General features: G+C 49.4%; 1 protein-coding gene across 13 annotated transcripts in view; it reads right to left on the bottom strand.

Annotated features, from left to right (window-relative positions):
* Positions 1-22,961, bottom strand: part of AGAP1 (ArfGAP with GTPase domain, ankyrin repeat and PH domain 1) — a 645,437-nt gene that overhangs the window by 434,032 nt on the left and 188,444 nt on the right. The gene's annotated exons all lie outside the window — the stretch shown is intronic.

Raw genomic sequence — 22,961 nt, 5'->3', positions numbered from 1 at the left:
CAGAAAAAAGTACGACGACTGAATTTGAAGATCTTAACACTCACAATGTAAGTAAACACTTTAGTGTTTATAAATAACAGATTATAGCTCAGAATAAAGATCTGGTGCTAGAGTTTTGATCCTCACAAAGATATTAAACACTGAAGACCCAGCCAGGATGGTTTAGACTATGTCAGAAAGATGCAGGGCTCCTAAGCTCCATGGGGTGGTCTACAGAGCCCAGCCCTGTGCAGGGGCACTCTCCCGCGCCTCCCCTGATGGGCTGTGCACAGGGCGCCCACCCGATACAGATGACCCAAACGACCATGGCTTAACCTGCGACCCAGTTTTCCACACCCACCACAAGCCACTCTTATCATAAATGAGAACCCACAATAGTAGCCATGATCTGTCCTGATGACCACGTGGCAGCTCGGTCAACACAAGCCGAGTGGGCTGGACTAGAGGAAGGAAGTGCATCCCACTCACAGAAAAACAGCTCTTTCCACATGGGATTCACTTCCGATATACTGTCCTCCAATGTTGAAACTCACTCGACATTATGTCTAAGAGGTGACGTGATTCGTAAGATGCCTAAAAGTTAAGAAAAACCATCTCCTTCAAAGAACTGTGTGATATGAGGACCGCATGGATGCAGGGCTGGAAGCCAAGGGCCTGACCAGACCACGGATGTGACACAGGAAGGCAAGACTGGCATATGAAGGAGGCCAGGCACACCCTGGGTAGCACAATCCACCAGGTCACACGATGGGGGAGCACAACCCACCATGTCACACGCTGGGGGGGCACAACCCATCAGGTCACACACTGGGGAGGGAGCACATCTCACCAGGTCACATGCTGGGGAGCACATCCCACCAGGTCACACACGGGGGAGCACGTCCCACCAGGTCACACGCTGGGGGAGCATGTCCCACCAGGTCACACGATGAGGAGCACATCACACGCGGGGGAGCACGTCCCACCAGGTCACACGCTGGGGAGCACGTCCCACCATGTCACTTGCTGGGGAGCACGTCCCACCAGGTCACACGCGGGGGAGCACGTCCCACCAGGTCACAGATGGGACGGGGCACATCTACCCAGTGTGTGCTGGGCGGGGAGCCGGGGGGGCAACAGCGCAGCAAACCAACCAGATGCCACAGGTCCTACAACGACAGCACCAAGGGTCTCCCGATGTCGAGTGAGACATCCAGTCAGAGGAACACTCCCTGCTCCAGAAAAGGATGGCTGGGTAGATCAGGAGATCTGAGTGATCTCTAGAGGGCAGAGACTTTTGGGGCACAAAAACGCCTATCCAGCCGGCAGAGCAGGCCAGCAGAGGCCCATCTGCAGGAGCTCAGGAGGAAAGCACAAGAGCCCTGAGGAAGAAGACGCCTGGGAGGCGGACTTCTCCCTGCACCGCCCACAAAGACTCCAAGTTACTGTCCCTCTACTCTCCTCCCACTGACACGGACGCATTGGCAGCTAAATATCGGGGGTGCACATTGTGATTTTGCATAATTGCGCACCCAAACACCACCCCAACATGCTGCAGACAAACTTTACCCGTGGACAGATGACGTGAGGAACGCACTAGCATGGGCCTGACACTCAGCAGGCGCTCAGTGGTAACTAATTGTGTCTTAATACCATGAGTGAACAGCATTACCAATTAAGTTGCAAAACACTTCTTTCTGTTACCAACTACTCTCGCAGAAAAACGGCAATGTGGCCTCAGAGGATCTGCAGGGTGACCCCAATGGTCCAGGGAAAACTGAAAGGTCAATGATGATGACTCCAAAATGCATGCACCAATAGTGTCCAGCTTCTCAGAACGTCACCCTGTTGCTGCACTGTAACAAACCACACCCTGGTTAAGTAACTGTGGATATATCCACATAATGAAATAGTAAAACCAGTAATTAAAGCTCAACATACTGCAGTGGAGATCCCCCAAGGTCCCCAGGCTATTATCAAATGAAGACAGCCAGGCATGATACAGAGATGGATGGATAGGACCCTCACAAACACATTCCTAAAAAGTGTATGGGGGGTGAGGGGTGCAAAACATGCATATGCTTGTCAAAGCTGAGACTGTTTCTGGTAAAATTTCAAACTTAACAGGTGCTGATTTAGGGTTAGGAACTGGATGGCTGAAGTCAAGGGTGATGAGACGATTTTCCTTTCATTGTTACCTTCTGGCACCTTTTAAGTTTTATTCCGTTTGGCACATAAGAAATTAAATTGTGAAGTTTTAAAAATGAACTTTAATAGTAAAACAAAGAGGGTAAACTGTGAATTAAAATTAGCTCTATTCATCAATGCACTGCTGATTTTTCAACACATACCACCATAAGATTAACTTTCTAACAATAAATATAAAATATTCATTATAAATTAACAGTGCTCCATTAAACAAAGATGCATGATTATATAAACATTGGAACAATGTGAGGCATCTTTTTACTTGCAAATACATCCTCACTTGAATGGAACATATTTGTGTTTGTGGCAACAAGAGTAATAAAATACATGCTAGACTCAATTAGCCAAAACTCCTCATCTTCCATTAAAAAATATTTATTTTAAAAACTTTCATCACCTCCGTTACTGCCCAGTCAAAATGGAATGCTGCCTCCTACAAAGCTAAATGAAAATTAACAAAGATTCGCGAAAGCCATACATACCAAAATAGTCCTTCCTCCTACTCCACTATGGGGACCTATCTGTGAGCTGGACACGGTGCTGGCGTGCAATTGTTCATCACTCAGCAGGTGGGGTCGAGGAAGGGCGGGGCAGGGCCCAGGCCAGCTGTTCTGCCTCCTTCTGAAGTGCAGGAACACCGGAAGGATAAACATGCTTCAGGGAAACACAGCTGGGCATGTGCGCATGAGTGTGTGGATGCACATCCGGATACATGCACACCTGTGTTCCTGGATCAGCCAGAATCCAGCGTCACAGAGGATGCAGCTCGTTCTCAGAAGTGTCTCGACCAGGAGTTCAAGACCAGCCTGGACAACATGGCGAAACCTCGTTTCTACTAAAAATACAAAAATTAGCCAGGCGTGGTGGCACATGATTGTAATCCCAGCTGCTCAGGAGGCTCAGGCAGGAGAATCCCTTGAACCCAGGAGGCAGAGGTTGCAGCGATCCGAGATCCCACCATCGCTCTCCAGCCTGGGTGACAGAGTGAGACTGTCTCAAAAAAACAAAACAAAACAAAACAAAACAAAACCACGTCTTGTGAGTGTCTTACAGTTGAGGTTGGTGACAGTAATGATCCTTCCCAAGAGCTAGCCAGGTGCTGGGCTCACTGACCACTGCAGCCCTTCAGGGCAGGTTCTCCCTGCTGCTGCCCCTGGACATAGCTGGACACTTGGGAAAGTCCCCCTTGGCAATGCCAGATTCTAAAACCCTCCCTCATTACCTGCTGTGTGGCTCAGAGTCTGCTTGCCCTAGACTCACCTGGGATGCTTAGCAAAGCCGGCAACAGGTGAGCATCAGCCAGGACTCTGGAAATTAGAGCCTACAAATCGGCATTTCTTTTTTCTTTTCTTTTTTTTTTTTTTGAGACAGAGTCTCACTCTGTTGCCAGGCTGGAGTGCAGTGGCACGATCTTGGCTCACTGCAACCTCCACCTCCCGAGTTCAAGCAATTCTCTTGCCTCAGCCTCTCGAGTATCTGGGACTACAGGCGCCCACCACCACACCCGGGTAATTTTTGTATTTTTAGTAAAGACGGGGTTTCACCATGTTGGCCAGGATGGTCTCGACCTCCTGACCTCATGATCGCCTGCCTCGGCCTCCCAAAGAGCTGGAAATATAGGCAAGAGCCACTGCACCTGGCCTCAAATCAGCATTTCTAACAAGCTCCCTGCAGAGCTCTGTCCACGCTTTATTACTCTCTATCTTCAATTTTTCAAAATTTGCTAGGCAGATGTTACAAGTGCAAAACACCAAGAGTGGGAATTTCTGAGAAATGTGAAAACAGCACAGGTTGTCATGGGCAGAAAGTGCTGCAGTTACTGAGGCTAAAGGCTCTTACCCCACAACGCAGCCCTCAGAGATGAGTCCTGCTTTTCCCACCTGGCCCTGCCCATCCCAGTGTCCATGGGAGACCAAGAGGAGGCAGAGGGAAATTGGTGAGGGGTCAGGGAGCCAGGAGTCATGGGTCTGACAATTACCTCAGTTAACTTTCTGGTCTCTCCATTTCTTTGCCATAAAACAGAAGCATTTCTGGCTGGGTGCAGTGGCTCACGCCTGTAATCCCAGTACTTCGGGAGGCTAAGGGGGGTGGATCACCTGAGATCAGGAGTTCAAGACTAGCCTGCAGGCGGATCACCTGAGGTCAGTTCGAGAATAGCCTGCAGGTGGATCACCTGAGGTCAGGAGTTCGAGACTAGCCTGGTCAACATGGCAAAACTCCGTCTCTACTAAAAATACAAAAATTAGCTGGGCATGGTGGCAAGCGCCTGTAATCCCAGCTACTTGGAGGTTGAGGCAGGAGAATTGCTTGAACCAAGAGGCAGAGGTTGTGGTGAGATGAGATTGTGCCACTGCACTCCAGCCTGGGGGACAGAGCAAGGGAAGGGAAGGCTGCACTCCAGCCTGGGGGATGGGGGAGGGGGGAGGGGAGGAGAGGAGGGGAAAGGAGGGGAGAGGGAGGGGGAAGGAGGGGAGGAGGGAGGGAGGGAGGAGGGGAGGGGGAGGGGGAGGAGGGGAGGAGGAAGGGAGGGAGGAGGGGAGGGGGAGGGGAGGAGAAAGGGAGGGAGGAGAGGAGGGAGGAGGGGAGGGGAGGGGGAGGAGAAAGGGAGGGAGGAGAGGAGGGAGGAGGGGAGGGGAGGGGGAGGGGGGAGGGGGAGAGGGAGGAGGAGGGGAGGGAGGAGAGGAAGGGGAGAGGGAGGAGGAGGGGAGGGAAGAGGGGAAGGGGAGGGGAAGGGAAGGGAGCAGTTATCTCCTAAGGCTTCTGTAAGGTCCCAAGGAGATGCTACCAAGGAGGTGGCAGGATGCCTGGGAAAGGGCCCAACTACCCACAGAGGAAGCCCCCTATTACCTTTGGAGGTAGGATTAAAGAGCAGGGCTTGAGGCCCCACTGTCCAGGTGCCACAGCGGGGGAGGACGCTCCTGCTCAGAGACAGGCACACCGGCTACCTGAACTTGCTGCTGCGCTGGAGGCACAGGTGAGCCTGGGGCACCACATGGCCTGCCGAGTCCCGATGAAGCAACCACACCACACCACGGAGATCGAAAACTGTGGCTCAGGCCGGGCGTGGTGGCTCACGTCTGTCATCCCAGCACTTTGTGAGGCTGAGGCGGGCGGATCACTTGAGGTCAGGCATTTGAGACCAGCCTGGCCAACATGGTGAAACCTCGTCTCTACTAAAAATATAAAAACTAGCCAAGTGAGGCGGTGTGCACCTGTAATCCCAGACTACGTGGGAGGCTGAGGCAGGAGAATTGCTTGAACCTGGGAGGTGGAGGTGGCAGTGAGCTGAGATTGCGCCACTGCACTCCAGCCTGAGAGACAGAGCCAGACTCTGTTAAAAAAAAAAAAAAAAGAAAGAAAGAAAGAAAAGAAAACTGGCTCACAGTGACCATTAACTCTACACGGAGTAAAACAAACTAAAAGCCATTACTAGAGTTAGTTTTCATCCCAGGTCAACTTATATTGCATCAAACCACATAAAATTGCCAGGTCAATTTGACCGCAGCCAGGAGGAGATGCTCCAGCTTGGAGACGGGCACACGAGCTACCTGTATTCGCTGCTGCACTGGAGGCACAACTATGGTCAAATATGGTTGAATAACGGCAATTTCATAGGGAGGTTCAACCTACAGCACATAAACATGCATGAAAAAAGTCATCCATGTGATATGACTACTAACAAATACCAGAAATTCTAGAGTGGGAAGTAATCCTGGAAATGCCTCCAGTTGGCCTTTCTTAGCATTCTACCTCAGCAAACAACAGCATCAAAGGAACAGGGTCCAAGGACTACAGTCAAGGAAGAGAACTTTCAGAGGAGACTGGACCTGAGATAAGGAAGCCCCACCTTCCCAGGCTGCAGGAGCCCGGCTGCAAGGACCAGGGAAGGCAGCTCCTGTCCAGCGGTGCTTCCACTGCGTCCTTCCTGGGGATTTCAGAGCCTTCTGCTAAAGGCTCCCCGACAATCTTCATTCGACAAGGGAGCCAGGACCTCATCTTCATTAAGACAGCCATCGCCTGGGAGGTAGGCTCATTCCCCAGCAGAATTATGGACTCTAATTTTCTCCTCCAAATTATCAACTAGAAGCACAGCGGGCAGCCAAATATCAGAATGACTTGATGGTCTCCTGTGTCATGCTCACCCCAGCCCAGCCCCCAGCCCTGTATGGCTCCAGGAACCACAAATATGCATTCCAGACAAAACTCATGAAATTATACACAAGGGTAAAAAAAGGAACCAGAAATTGCAGGTGAGATTTTAAAAACAACATATTATCTCAGAGATGGGGATGTTTCTTTGAAAACCTTAAATGTCACAAGGATTTTAACTATTATTTTTAGCACAGAAAAGGGGAGGTGCGTTTATTTTTAGTTTAAAGCAGCCGTAAAGTCCCCAGATATAAAATAAAACAACAATGGAAGAAAGATGGCACATCCACACAGAGGAGAGGAGCGCTGGAGGAGGCTGTGGCTGCCGCGGCCGGGTCAGTTCTGTGCCGGGGAAGGAAGTGGAGTCCTTAATAAAGAAATCCATTTCAATGCAGCCGGAAAAGAGCCCGCTGCAAACTGGATCAGACATAATCCGCTGATGACTTTCAAATGCAGGACTTAGCAGAACTTCACCAGTACAGTTTCAATGGTATGATTTAATTTCTTATTTGGAAATCCTTGAATCCCTATAATAACTGAAATAAAACATAAACCCTGGGGATACCAGATTGGTTTCAGACTTCCCTGGAAGTTCAGGCTCAAAAGATCCTTTTCAGCAGCCTCAAAGATCCACAAACAAGACAGGTTCCCACCCTGACACGTCCCAACAGCATCCCCTGCCCTCCCATTCACCGGGCCCTCTCAGTGCAGGGTGACGAACACCTGGCCACCGACATACCACCATGCCCACGCCTGCAGGCACATCCACACCATTGCCTACAATTCCAAGGCTCTTTCCCCCGAGCCCTGAGGTGACTCAGAATCTGTCACAACAATGTCAGCATTTGACTGGGTCCTCTCTCTTCTCCTCTAAGGAAATCCCAAAGCAAAAGTCTGCCAGCCCAAGTGGGCTCTAGAGGATTTGCAGGTTTTTAACTTCTTAAGATGATGGTGACTGTTTTTCCTCTCTCTCTTTCTCTCATATATATACATACATATATACATATATGTACATATATGTATATATACACAAAATACACACGAGTATATAATATATACATAATATATGCATATAACTATATTATATATTATAGAGAGTACATAATACATATAGGCATATATTATATATTATAAATATATACTATATAGAGTATATAATACATAATATACACATAATATATACATATGTGTATATTATAAATATATACTATGTAGAGTATATTATACATATATAATATATATAATGTATACTATACGAACACACACACCCGAGATTGATTCTCACTCTGTCACCCAGGCTGGAGTGCAGTGGCACAATCTTGGTTCACTGCAACCTCTGCCTCCAGGGTTCAAGGGATTCTCCTATCTCAGTCTCTCGAGTAGCTGGGACCACAGGCACGTGATACCATGCCTGGTTAATTTTTGTATTTTCAATAGAGACAGGGTTTCGCCATGTTCCCCAGGCTGGTCTGGAACTCCTGACTTCAAATGATCCGCCTACCTTGGCTTCCCAAAGTGCTGGGATTACAAGTGTGAGCCACCAAGCTCCACCTCATTTCCATTACAGTTTCTTCAAAAGCATTCCTGAGTGCCTCATAATACTCCTGCTCCAGAATCACCGTGTTCCCCAAGAACGTCCTTGTTGTGGGTGTCTAAAGCACTGCTTAAAGGATTCATGCCTGACAGCAGCAAAGCAGAGGGCGTGAGGATTTGAAAGTGAAAACGGCAAGGAAGAAAACTGCCCTTTCCTTTTTAAAATGTGAAAACAGAGGCCCCACCTACAGCCTTGAGGGGCGGAGCACAGTTCTCCCGCGCTGCTGGGATTATTTTCCACATTTCCTTTAGATGAACTGTGTTTCATTAGCTGAGGCTGCTTCAGAATATTTAATGCATAAATAATAACTTGACAATCCTGAAACCCGTGCCCCAATTCCACCTAATTTCCACCTCACTGTTATAAATCAAAGTGATAACAGGTTTTGTTGCAAGCATCTTCCTAGGGCAGGTTTTGGGTCCAGTGCAGTATGGCCTTCTGGCCCCAGCTTGTTAACCTACAGGCTGAGTACAAGCTTGTTCACAGATGCAGGGACGACGTTCACCCCAAGCTCCAGAAACAGGCCATTCCCCCAACACCGAGGTCCCCAGAAGAACCAGCCTCAGGTTGCCTCCAAAATACATTTTGCGGCCTCCTTGGCACTTCTGGCAAAGCCCCACACCTCACAAGTTCCTTGTTTCACAGTCTCACTTCCATCTTTAATTCCCGAACCTGGACTTGGTAGAGAGTGCAGACACCCGCACTGCGATGGCAGAGAGTGCAGACACCCCCACTGAGAATGCTGGTTCTCCTGGAGCCCGGACTGCTGACGCGGTCAGTGGAGAAGGAATGGCCTGCCCATCCTGTGGGTAAAGCACTGCGGCTCTCAAAACCAAAACTGCTCTCAAAACCAAAACGTCACTTGGAGTTTGCATCTCCAAGTGACGTTAACCACTTTGGGCATGCAATGCAATTTGGATGTGGTCCTTTACTTTTTGGAGGGCATTTCATGACTCTAAGAAGTAAACTTCAGCCACAAAATGCTGCGGGGGTTTTACAAAGAGGGAGGGAGTATCCAGGATCCCATTTAACCCCTGAGGAGTCACAGAACTCCAGGGGAAAAAAGTACAATTCAACTTCGGGTATATAGTGAGCTCCAATGTTATGAAAAGTCAGCCCCGGTTTCCCCTGCTAAAGGGACCAAGCCCCTGATCACCACCATCCAAAACCTTCTTAGCCTTCCTACAAATACATCAGGCTCTCTGGACCAAGATAATCCAACCAAAGACACTGCCTGCATCTACAGGAGGTCTCCCCAGGCCCTGGGGCCCCATCCCGACCCAGCTCATCCACTGTAGTTCCCATGCCTCGCAGTAACACCTGACTCCCCCCACCAAAGGAGGGGAAAACCTGGAGGGGAAGGGAGAGGGCATGGGGCCCAGTGGGGACATCCTGCCCAATCCGTTCTTTCCTTCCCACCTTCCAGTCCCTTCTGTGCGAGCCTGGGGTGGGGGAATGGGGGGTGGCGTGTCTGATGCCAGTGCTGGTCCAGGCCCCCATCTCCTGCCTGCACCACCGACCAGCCACAGGGACGGGGCTCCCCTGTGCTCCTCTCCTCTCTAATCTCCAGACACCTGCCTTCAGGAGCTTGCTAAAAACCAACCCCGGGGTTTTCACACGCTGACTACATGTTCAATTTATTGTTGAGCCTCTGAGTAACTGAGCTTCTATCTAAAGTGGGAAGAGCAATAAAAATTTAAAAATTGTGATAGGTGTGATGAACAATTATGCAACCATCAAGCTGCTACAATAACAAGAACCTGAGAAAATGACTGTAGGAACACACTGAGCGCCACCACCACAACGCCAGCTGTCACACTAGGGAGACATGGCCTCCTGCCAGGGGTTCCTGGCACCCCTAAGAAGCGGTAGAACATTGTCACCTTAGACCAAAGCCAGAATCCTACATTTCATATAAGACGTAGAATTTTGAACAGATCTCGAGAATGTTTTAAAACATGTTAACACCTAAAATGAAACCGCCGAGTCCTTGAGAGTAAAAATGTTGAAATAGGGGTATTTTATGAAAAGGTACGAGTCAGAAACTGCAAGAGAAAACAAAATTCGTAGGTTAAATTCACAGCCTTTTTTTTTTTTTTCCTGAGATGTAATAGTAGACAGTTATTTGTCTTACTGCAGTTTGGGTGGACATATATATTATTTATTAAAACGGGTCCCCAACCGCAGGGACATGGACTGGTACTCACCCATGGCCTGCTGGGAACAGGGCCACACAGCTGGAGGTGAGCGGCGTGTGAGTGAGCAAAGCGAAGCTTCATCTGTATTTACAGCCACTCCCTATCGCTCCCATTACCTCCCGCGCCCTGCCTCCTGTCATATCAGTGGCGGCATTAGAGTCTCATAGGAGTGCGAGCTCCACTGTGAACCGCACCTGTGTGGGATCTAGGATGTGTGCTCTTTATGAGAATCTAATGCCTGATGATCTGAGGTGGAACAGTTTCATCCCAAACCATCCCGCCTTCCCCGACCCCTGGGTCCCTGGAAAAACTGTCTTCCACAAAACCAGTCACTGGTGCAAAAAAAAAAAAAACGATGGAGACCACTGTATTAAAAGATAATTTTGACTCTGCAGCTTAGATGCTGGTAGCATGCAAGAGCCACCGTATTTGCTGAAGTTCAGACAAAGTTGAGGGACATGAGAACATTTTCCCGGGTTAAAATAAAGAACGTAGGAGAGAAGATATTTACAATTCATATGTGGAGTTTCTGTCAGTCCTGGGCTGGATATAATTGGGCCTGACAGTTTTCATTTCAGAAAGAATTATTAACTCAGTCAGTCATATTGTTTAATTCATGGTGAAATTAATGTTTATAATAAGGGATGGCTCAATAATAGACACAAACAAATCCAGAAGATTACTACAGAGAGAGCAATCAGAATTAACTCGCTCCTTACTGGTGCTGAATTTTGGCCATAACAGCAGACTAAGAAATTGGTTGGGGGACGGTCCTTGGGGCAAGGTGAAGGGAGCACAGTCTGTGACGCCAAGGGTCACCCCTCCCAGGCAGAGGGGTGACAGGCACAGAGAGTCCACTGGCATGTCACTCACACAGAAGCATTGCTTCATCAGGGATTGCAGGGGGAAGTGGGAGCAGTGACTAATGTGGCTAAACTACTTCTAACAACCTCACATGAAGACGAACTACATGTACATCCAACACAGCTCACAAGCAAACCAGCACCTCCCCATCCCGATGCGGCAATGCTCGTTCAAATCCACGCTCTGCATGGAACACCTGGGCAGCTTTTCTGCGAGTCACTTAGCCTCTTGGGGCCTCAATCTCTTCATCTGTGAAATGGGAGGGCCGCATCTGGTTCTTCCAGCTTTCACCTCCCAGAATCTACTCTTAGTAAGAACACCCTTTCCGTGCAGATCTAAAGCTGGTTGGTGCCTGGGGCTGTCCCAGCTTCTCTTAGGTTAACGGGCTGGCACTGACCAAAGAGGAAGGTTCAGCTAAAACCACCCCTGACTTAACGTTGATAAAACCAAATCGAACCAAACAAAAGTTAGGATATTTATTTTTTATTTATTTATTTTTGTTTTGAGATAGAGTCTCCAGGCTCTGTCGCCAGGCTGGAGTGCAGTGATGCCATCTAGGTCCACTACAACCTCTGACTCCCTGGTTCAAGCGATTCTCCAGCCTCAGCCTCCTGAGCAGCTAGGATGACAGGCATGCGGCCACCACACCCAGCTGATTTCTGTAGTTTTAGTAGAGATGGGGTTTCACCGTGTTGGCCGGGATGGTCTCGTATAAGGTGGGGACGTGGCTCATTCTGAGAGGCGGCAGGGATAACTTTTCCCCCACAAATAAGTCTGCAGCACATGCATGGGGAACGGGCAGCGATTTCATGGTGCCACTACTAATTCTGTGGTTGTGTTACATGATTAAAACAAATCCTGCCCATCAGGTTGTAATGCCCGGCAAACCTAATCAGCCTCCTGGGAGAAGGTCTGTGGAGCCAGCTGACCCACACAGACCCTCTCTCCTCCCTGTGGGCTTGTTCTGTGCCTCGAATCCAAGATGCCACGATCCAGGCTGGAAACTGTGGAAGCTGGGGCACCCGACCTGCCCTTGACACTGAAATGTCCACCGTGCACCCTGGGACCTCACACGACTCTTAGTTTCCCCATCACTGATGCTCAGGGTAAGGGTCATAAATCATGGTTAAAAAATTGGTAAACAGGCCAGGGGTTGTGGCTCACGCCTGTAATCCCAGCACTTTGGGAGGCCAAGGCAGGTGGATCACCCGAGGTCAGGAGTTCAAGAACAGCCTGACCAACATGAAGAAACCCTGTCTCTACTAAAAGTACAAAAATCAGCTGGGCATGAGGGTGCATACCTGTAATCCCAGCTACTTTGGAGGCTGAGGCAGGAGAATCGGGAGGCACAGGTTGCAGTGAGCTGAGATCATGCCTCTGCACTCCAGTCTGGGCAACAGAGTGAAACTCCGTCTCAAAAAAAAAAAAAAAAAAAAAAAAAGGTAAACAAAACAATTATGCAGGTTCCCTCTGGGCAATACCCATCCTGGTGTCACTCTGTTGACAACCCCATGCAGGCATCTCCTTGGCCCTCCTCTGTTCTCAGCACAGACCTTCCACGGGTGCACTGAAGGGAATCAAACTTGAAGACTACGTCACAGAGGTGGTGGTTATTCAGCATCTCCCATGACCATGCTGTCTGGTGTCCAGAAGAGAAGCCTTCACCTCCTTGTGAAGGACAGTGACCCCTCTCAGCTCCCTGGGCTTGGAGCTCAAATGTTCCTGTAAATACGCACGGTTTCTTTGTGCCCCTGCTGACTTACCTCTTACCTCTTTCACCCAGCAAAGTGCCCCCACTGTGCCCGGCCCTCCGCCTGACCAGCTCAGATGTGGAAGAGACACTGCTCTGCCAATATGTATGCTCAGAGGCAGACCTTGGCCCCACCAAATACTGTGTCTGGAACAAAAGCTGTCTGTTCTCGAAAAAAAGTTCCATGACAGATCAAGTGTAATATACTGAGCACAAAAACTGGGCTACAGATTGTCTGTAACCTGAGCCCCTGAGCTCCCCTCACGGACCCTCAGCCCCTAGGCCCAGCACCTCAGAGAAGCCGCTGACTGACATGCACCCCACCAGCATCAAACCACACTTCACCCTGCTGCCCCCATGCCCTCCCCCCTTGCCTTCCTGGGCCATCCTTTTCTGACTCGGCCTCAGTGCCTAGCCAATGGGCTCCCCTCGCTGACCCTCAGCCCGTGTTCACCGTGTCACTGACTGATTGAGACAGCATATAAACACCTGTGGAGGAAGCTGTCTTCAAGAATATCCAATTGATCTTACAACAGCAGCTATCTCTGAGGGACGGGGGCTAGGGGATTGCCTTTTTCTCTTCACCAGTTTCAATCCTGTTGTAAGTCTGTACAATGAGCATCTAGTATTTCTGTAAGATAGGGTAATAAAGGTGCTCTCACGGAGAGGAGTAGTTCCTTTCTACACCTCTAAGGGCTATTAGGGCGTGAGCTGATTCATCCGCATCCACGTAACCCTGAAGCCTGCAAAGATCAGCCTCAATGCTTAAAACACCGGCAAGCATCGTTAAGGAGGAAACATGAGGCAAAGGTCCTTGTTATTTCCCAGCTTCTCATTCTTCACATTATGAATGTCAAAGATTCTTACCTGGTTTCGAGGGTATACAGTCTATTTGATAGTAAAATAGCAGACACAAGATTTTTAAAATACTTACATTCCCCAACTATGGAGCCCCGCCAGCACCTCCCACCCACCCACGTGCAGGTGAAACTGCAAAGAAGCTGAAGCCCCCCAGGCATCCTGATGCTTACACGTCTCTTCATTTGATATCCAAGTCTGAGATGCGTGTGCTTCCTAATCATCCATAACTCCCCAGGAGAGGAGGAGAACACCCTACATATACAAGGTGAGCTGTGCAGTGACAGCAGGACTTGCCCTGAAAGGTGTCCAGGAGATGCCTGAGCAAGACGAGGAGGAGCAAGTGTCCTTGGGAAGGTAGCAGCTTCTTGATCTTTTTCTTTTTTTCTCCCTGAGGCGGAGTCTCACTTTGTCACCCAGGCTGGAGTGCAGTGGCGCAGTCTCGGCTCACTGCAACCTCCACCTCCCTTTAAAGCAATTCTCCTGCCTCAGCCTCTCAGTAGCTGGGATTACAGGGGCCCGCCACCAGGCACAGCTAATTTTTTGTATTTTTAGTAGAGATGGGGTTTCACCATGTTGGCCAGGCTGGTCTTGAACTCCTGACCTCAGGTGATCCACCCACCTCAGCCTCCCAAAGTGCTGGGATTACAGGTGTGAGCCACCACGTCCGGCCAGCTTCCTGATCTTATTTCTTATGCTTTACATCACTAGACTTCAAGATAAATGGATAGTTAACTATGCAGCTTCCAGAATCACACGGTAGTCTCTGTTACTTTTTACAAAATGTTCCTGGTATGCTTTGCAACATTAGGAGACACTGAAACTGCCATGTTTTTCCAATGGGAACGTCATTAACTCCCAAGTAAATGCTGGGGACCAACTCACAGGACCCACACTTAAGCCAGGGGAAATCAAGTTTATTTCTGATTTTTTCAATGGGAATAGAAACTAATTCAAATCCATTCTCAGTTAACTCTTACCTAATTTCTACACCCTCCTATGGAAATAGCAAGCACTACTACGTCTAATGTTTTGAGGGGTTTTTGGGGGATGAGGTCTCACTATGTTGCCCAGGCTGCACTTGAACTCCGAGCTCAAGCGATCCTCCCGCCGCAGCTTCCTGAGTAGCTAGGACTACAGCCGTGAGCCACCACACCTGGCTTCATGCTCTTTTAATGAGGGCTTTCCGCAATGCCTTCGCGTGACTGTGGTGGGCACCAGCCCGCCCCTCTGTTCAGGGGTAAAGCCTTCAGTACCTGGCTGCCGCGAGCGCAGGTGGCTGGTCACTCCAGTCCGAGTCCCCACGCCAGAGACTGCACTTGGGCTGAGAAGTCAGTGGTGTGGCTCAAGGATATGACGCCCGGAGGGCAGAACACGTCCAATCACAGACTGGTAACAGGCATAAAGGCCCAGCCCCCTTGCCTAATGAGGGACAGCTTTGAGCGCTACCCCAGCTACTAAGCCCACAGTGCTACCACCTTCAGGGCCCCTGAACCCTTTGTGGAGACTGAACTGCAGCCCCAAAGCCCCCTCCTCCAGGCCTGCCAGCTGAGCGAACCCTTAGGTGGGAGCTCGAGAGGCGCTGCAGCACGTGCTCTCCTTCCAGAGGCTCCTTCCCGAGGAGCCGCCCTCTGCCTGGTCTTCCCCAGCGGTGACTGTCGCGGCCCACACCAGGAAGGCCCCTAGGCCAGTGAGTGGAATCTGACACTCTATAGTCCACACTGGTCTGCAGGCCACACTCCCTCTCCCATGGACGGTACCTGCCAACTCGACTGACACCACCGCCCACAGCAGCGGGTCCTGCTCACTGCCTCCCTCCCTCCCTCCCTTGCTATCTCCGGAGCCAGGCAGTACCACACCGAGGGAGATACGCACGCCAAGCATGCCCTGACTCTGCCTTCGAGAAGCAGCAGAGCAGGCGACCAGCAAGTCCACCGCAAGACCTGTGACTGCGGGCTGTAATGAACGCCACGGAGGACACACGAGGTGGCGGGAAAGGATACGCAGGGGAGGCTGGTGGGGTGCATGTCAGTCAGCGGCTTCTTTGAGGTGCTGGGACTAGGGGCTGAGGGTCAGCGATGGGAGCTGGCCTCCGCATGGCCGTCTCCAGCAGTGAAGGCACCGCTGGCAGGCACTGAGGCCGAGTCAGAAAAGGACGGCCCAGGAAGGCAAGGGAAAGGGCACAGGGGCAGCAGGGCCAAGTGTGGTTTGATGCTGGTGCTGGAGGGCAGAGTTTGGGTTTCATTCTAACGGCAGTGGAAGTCACCTGGTGGCTTTTGGGAGTTGGAAGGCAACATGAGTCACATTTTCCAGCTGGTGCCCCTCCTGCTCTCTAAGCCAGATTAGGCTTGATGTGCGCCTGGCAGTGCAGGCACAAAGGAGAAAGTGGACAGCCCAGTGCTGGAGAAGGCAAGGTACCCACTGGCACCCTGGGGAAGATGGAAGGCAGGGGCCATGTTCTGCTACGAGGATGAGGCCAGAGGAGCAGGTGCGAGGCAGCGGGCATATCTACATGGGTGTCACCACCTAGACTGATGAGACCTGGCCAGGCAGGGGCATCTGCCAGGGAGCCCCCAACTTTGGCTTATGGATACATAACACATGTACAAAAGCTTCCTAGATGGATATTCAAAGTCAAACTCAATATGCGCACTTGGGGTCTGAATTGATTTGGTTTACTTCGTTTACATCCTCTTGAGAAAACTTTATGGTCTTTGTTAACTGGCCGTGTCTTACCACTAGTAACTAGATAACCAGCAACTAGACAATGTGCTATCGTGATGCTGCTGACTTCGCTGTAACATTTCACAATATGCTGCAGGTTTGTTTCTACTGGGAACTCCGATTCTGCATTCCTGCCTTGCCTCTAAGTTCCCTCTCCTGGATGTCACTGGCCATTGTCCCCAAGCTCATCCCTATCCAGTACTTTCTCCTAGTGGGTGAACAGGGGGTGGGCAGGAGCACAGGGGTCAACATGACAGAGGCCACACTCAGGACAGGGAAGGAAGGGAAGGCAGGCACGGTCCCCAGAGCAAGAGGCCCCTCGGTTCCCCAGCTTGGAGCCTTCTGCAGATGTGCACGAGCCCAAAGCAACATGACTTGTCCTGAGTCTCCTGCCGGTGTCCACTGTCCAGCACTTGTCAACATGGGGCCTGGCAGTGGTCACATCCACAAATGACCATGGCTGTCCAAACGTTTTAGAACCAGTGTTGCTGTGTGGAGGGAGAGGGACTGACAGTCAGTCACAGAATCCTCAGTGCCCCAAATAAATGTTGGCACATCTTAAATGAGTATCTTTAGAGTCTTCAGCAGATTGTAAAGATGTGTTAAATCTACTTTTGCTTCTTGCGATGGAGACGTTTAACAATTCCTGCCTCCAAAAGTAAGGCTCTGGCAACCATTGGCCGTTACAAAGGTGTGCCTTTCTAAGATGCCACCAACAGGTTGGCGCCCACTGCCAGAGAGGGGCCTTTCCCTGGATATGACAGTCCTGGGGCCGGGTGCAGAGACCTACGTGCATGTGCTTGATTGATGGTGGGGAAAAAGGCACCAGCATCCAGCAGCCCAGAACCTCCCAGGGCTGGGGTCTCTCAGAAGGGACCAAGGCCTCAGAATCGCCTGGGGCAGACTCCTCACCGGCCCTGCCTCAGCCTAGGGAGCAGAGTCTGGAGGAGGGGGTAGAATCTTGTCTACAACCCCCACCCCGGCACTCTAGGCACACTAATCTGAGTGTTCGAAGATATAGGCTCACAGCCTAATTGGAGAAAACCGGGTGGTGAGCAACTTCCAAGAAGGCTCCTGGCGTATCTAAAATAGCAGCCACGAATCCCTGCCAAACCCTCAGGCCAGATCCGAAGTATTTATATGGCTGGATTTAGAACTCTGAAAATAAAACCATTGATTTTGACTTCTCGAAACCAATACTATGACTAGACTGGAGAAAAAATAAATACATCAAGAAGAAACACAATGACTTTACCCAAAGATACTGTAAAAGCAACAAAAAGTCAGTGCGCCTGCCCCAAGCAGACAGTAGCCGGAAGTCTAGTAGCCGGAAGTCCATACCTCTTCCCAAAGAGCTCCTTCAAATACATTCAGGGCCAGGAGCACTGGCTGCCCGGCCCGTCAGAGCTCCTCAAGCAGACACCGTGCTGGAGCTCTCAGCTTTAGCAATATCCATCCTGCCTCGGACTCTGGGTCTGATGTGGCTGCTTAGGTGTCTGAGCTGGCCAGCCTCCTCTACCGGAAGCTAGGAAAAAACCACGCTTTCCCCCTTGGTTATCACTTTTATTTTAAACTAGAAGCTGTGTCTCAATGTTTCAAATGCACAATATCAAGTGCTCCAATGTAAGCCCTGCCTCTGAAACAAAATTTAACCCAAAAACCCAGGCTCCCTCCTGTACCTGCCCCCGCCCCCAGGGGCACGGCCTCCCCAGCCCCAGGAATCCGCCCCACCTGCTGCTTTCACCTTTAAAGGGTGGGGTGCAGAAGGAGGGTCAGAGTCCCTTTTAGCTCAACATTCCAGGGTTGTTTAAGACTGTGTACTGAAGTTCTCTGAGTGATAAAAGTGAAGCCACTGGATTGGCTCCAAGCATGAGGTAGGAAGTGAGATCCCTCAGTACCTCAGGTAGGGGTAGAGGGGAACCTGGGGAACTAGCGCCTGGGGAGAAGAGACTGTCAATACTGCATGAAAACCCACAAGGAGAGACACCCAGGGGCTTAGAACTCCCAGTCACCATTGCATTTGCTGTGATATCACTTTCATCAAATGCATGCAACAATGCGATCCATTTACCATCCAAAAAAATTAGACCAGGGAAATAAACAAAAGCAGTATTAAAAAAAAAATACCATAAATGACACTATAGGTTCTGAAGTGCTCCATGCACACAGAAACTCCTGGAAGGAGGTGTAGGACACCACCCTAGACACTTTCCTGGCAGCAGCCTCAGGCCTGCTGGCCGAGTCTCTGCAGGCACGAGCTGGCACATCACACAAGTGTGCACATACATACATGCAGGACAGTTTACCAACAACACAGCTCTATGACTGTCCCAAAAAGTAGAACTCTCAACTGAGTGGGAATGTTTCAGATACTTCATTACACAGATTTGAGGTTAGGGGTGGTCCCTATGGTGACCTGCCAATTTGGGGTCCATCAGAAATTATTTGCCTGAAACAAGGAAAATGAGCGGAGTTGAGAAACAGACTTAAGACTTTCAGAATTCCCCACCACACAGTACCATCTTTCTCTGGCTTACAAATGCACTATTATTTTCCTGGACAAGCTATTCTGCCTGCCTCTCTGTAGTCAAAATTGTTATGTTCTATGGTTTAACGCACTACTTTCTGCTCACTAACCCGGTATTGTGCAGGAGACCCTACGGGCCGATGAACAGCAGCAGGCCCAGCATGGTGAGCTGTGCAGTGACCTGTGGACACAGCAACCTCACTCTCTCCATTGCTCTTGCTCTAGCTCCCAAGTGCCCTGAACCATCTTAGTGCTAGCGAATGAAGAGTGTCCAGGGCACAGGCAGGGCCAGGGCCATCTACTGAAGGCAGCACAAGGGCCAGCAAAGCACAGAAGCCCTGAAGCTCCTAACTCATGGGATAGCCTTGGGCTTATTTCTTCACTGCTCTATAACTATGTATATGTAGATGTCTCCTACAGATAATCAATCAATCTTACAGATCTACGGGACAATAATCGACCGCACAGGGTTGTTGCTGGAATCGCTGCACAAATGCACGCCAAGTGCTTCCAACAGTACCCAGCTTGGCGAACGTCACACGGGTGTGGCTGCTGCTGCTGCTGCTGCTGCAACTGCGTTACTGTGGCACAGCAACAAACCCCGTCTAAACACAGGCACAGGTGGTTCTGGCCCTCAAATAGCACTAGCAGGTGAATTAGGGGACAGGATGAGGGGACCCAGGCCTAGCCCTGCCATTGATTCCCCTGCTCCTCCGAGATGTCACCAAAACATGCCAATGCTCATTTCCTCCAATACAAAATGAATAAACAATGACTCATCTTTCAGCAGCGGTGACTCCCTTGTCTAGTCTAAACGGGTACACACGTGGTCATGACGAAAATCTCAACAAAAGGGAAAAATTCCAATTCCCACTTCCCACCCACCCAAAACTGGAGATGTAGGATTCAACAGATTCTAGCAGGGCCTGCAGTTTCATGTGGCGGGATCTGGCTTTTTCTGAAAGCAGCTTACGTCTGCAGGGCATACTAAGCACCCCGAGAGAGGCAGAAAGTTTCAGAAGTCTGTCTGAAGGGGGGGGGGGGCTGGAAATGTGAGAGGTGAGTGAGTGGAGGGGACCCTCATGACCTTCCAGAGAGAATGAAAAAAACAATGTCGGGAAAGCAAAAGTGGAGAGTGCAGATTCCTTCCTGCACACACCTGCTCCCCAAACAGACATCACGGACCCCCAACACCAACAAGCAAAAGGAGTGGTCACACACCGAAAATACTGACACCTCTATCCACTACAGCCCAGCAAGAGCAGACAGGAGGTTCAAGATCGGAGGGCAAGGCTGGGCATGGTGGCTCAACGCCTGTAATCCCAGTACTCTGGGACACCGAGGCAGGCAGATCACTTGATCAAGGTCAGGAGTTTGAGACCAGACTGGCCAACACGGTGAAACCCCGTCTCTACTGAAAATACAAAAATTAGCTGGGCATGGTGGTGCATCCCAGCTACTCTGGAGGCTGAGGCTGGAGAATAGCTTGAACCCAGGAGGTGGAGGTTGCAGTGAGCTGAGATTGCACCACTGCACTCCAGCCTGGGTGACAGAGTGAGACTCCACCTCAATAAATAAATAAATAAATAAATAAATAAATAAATAAATAGTCAGAGGGCAGAGATTAAGAAAATCAAAAAAAAAAAAAAAAGAAAAAGAAAAAGAAAAATCCAGGAACACATCCTTCTACCAGAGAGCGCTGATTCCTCGGTAATGTGTACTTTGCCCTCACTTAAGTTATCTGACCTTCCTCATCACAGCTAATGTCTTAAATAAATCTCTAGCCACATCCTGCGAAGGAAAATAAGTCTGATCTGAATGAAGGTGGTGTTCAGGCGTTCCTACATCCCTGTGTATTTTGGAAATGGACAAAATGAAAACTCATCAGGTCATGTAAACCATCTTTCAAAAGCTGGTCCTCATGGAATACGTTTTTATCTGCATGTTTATCAAACTAAACTGATATACCTCCAATGTATCTGTTTGGAAACTCACCTAAAATGAACTTTAAACTGGTATCTACGATGAAGGGCTATTACAATTTACACATATCAGACTGTCACCCCCAAAGGTCAACTACAAATGAAATCTGGACTCAAAGGTCTGCAGAGGGATGACATTCCGACACATGAAAGGTTTGGGTTAGCACTCGCCACCTAGGAACATTAAAACTGAAATCATTACACCTGATGGAACTGGAGAACTTAATCTCCTTCCAAGGGATCAATATCTACCTTAGACTTCAAAGAAATGTGAAATGTCGCCAACATCTCCTGCGGTGTGGAAAATTAACTGCCTGAAGAATGGGAATCTGTTTGATAGCAAATGCCCAGATTCTTCTGTTGAGAATAATGTTTACTTTTAGAGCTAGGGTGCATCCCTTCACTGGACATACGAGGAAACTGAGGCCAAGTGAGACTGTTATCAGTTCCCGCCCACCTGATCTGCAATCTGCATGTCAAGTGAGCAGACATGTAATACATTCCAGCAGGGTTCATCAGGACTGAGTGGAGAGTGAGCAGAAAGAGAGTGAGCAAGATGATTATTCAAAAAGCCTTCCTAGGCCAAGCCCAGGGGCTCAGACCTGTAATCCCAACATTTGGGAGGCAGAGGCAGGAGGTTCACTTAAGCTCAAGGCTCTGAGACCAGCCTGGGCAGCACAGTAAGACCTCATGTCTACCAAAAAAAAAAAATTATTTTAATTACCTGGGCATGATGGCATGTGTCTGTAGCCTCAGCTACTTGGGTGGCTGAGGTGGGAAGATTGCTTAAGCCCATGGCTGTTGTGAGCCATGATCATGCTACTGCGCTCCAGCCTGGGCTTCAGAGCGAGACCCTGTCTCAAAAAAAAATACACACACACACACACACATACATACATATATGCATACATGCACATATGTGTATATATGTATATGCAGATACATGTGCATACATATATAGGTGTGTATATATGTGTATACGTATACATACACCTACATAGGTGTGTATCTATATATGTATATATATACATATAAGCAAACTGAAAGTGAATCCTAGGTCTTGCTCCTTCACCAGGCCACGATGGGCTGGGTCTCATGATTGCCTTAAGAAAGGCTGTCTCCCAGTGTGGCGATTCCTCAAGGATCTATAACTAGAAATACCATTTGACCCAGCAATCCCATTACTGGGTATATACCCAAAGGATTATAAATCATGCTACTATAAAGACACATGCACATGTATGTTTATTGCGGCACTATTCACAATAGCAAAGACTTGGAACCAACCCAAATGTCCATCAGTGACAGACTGGATTAAGAAAATGTGGCACATATACACCATGGAATACTATGCAGCCATAAAAAACGATGCGTTTGGCTGGGCGTGGTGGCTCTCGCCTGTAATCCCAGCACTTTGGGAGGCTGAGGCGGGCAGATCACATGAGGTCAGCAGTTCGAGACCAGCCTGGCCAACACGGTGAAACCCCATCTCTACTAAAAATACAAAATTAGCTGGGCATGGTGGTGCCTGTCTGTAGTCCCAGCTACCCAGGAGGCTGAGGCAGGAGAATCATCGGAATCCAGGAGGCAGAGGTTGCAGTGAGCCAAGATTGCGCCACTGCACTCCAGCCTGGATGACAGAGTGAGACTCCATCTCAAAAAAAAAAAGAAAGAAAAGAAAGAAAAAGAAAGAAAAAGGATGAGTTCATGTCCTTTGCAGGGACATGGATGACACTGGAAACCATCATTCTCAGCAAAACTTTCACAAGGACAGAAAACCAAACATCACATGCTCTCACTCACAGGTCAGAGTTGAACAATGAGAACACATGGACACCGGGCGGGTAACATCACACACCAGGGCCTGTCGGCGGGGGCAGGGGGTTGGGGGTGGTGGGAATAGCATTAGGAGAAATACCTAATATAAATGACGAGTTGATGGGTGTAGTAGCAAGCCAACATGGCACATGTACACCTACATAACAAACTTGCATGTTGTGCACATGTACCCTAGAACTTAAAGTATAATTAAAAAAAAAAAGAAAGAAAGAAAAAAAAAGAAAGGCCATCTCCTTGAAGGGGAGCGAGCTGGACTCCTGACCTTAGCAGACACCTTTCAATCCAGAGC

This window comes from Macaca fascicularis, chromosome 12, assembly GCF_037993035.2.
Source record: "Macaca fascicularis isolate 582-1 chromosome 12, T2T-MFA8v1.1".
NCBI classification, from domain to species: Eukaryota; Metazoa; Chordata; class Mammalia; order Primates; family Cercopithecidae; genus Macaca; species Macaca fascicularis.
This window is presented reverse-complemented; position numbering and strand designations above follow the sequence as displayed.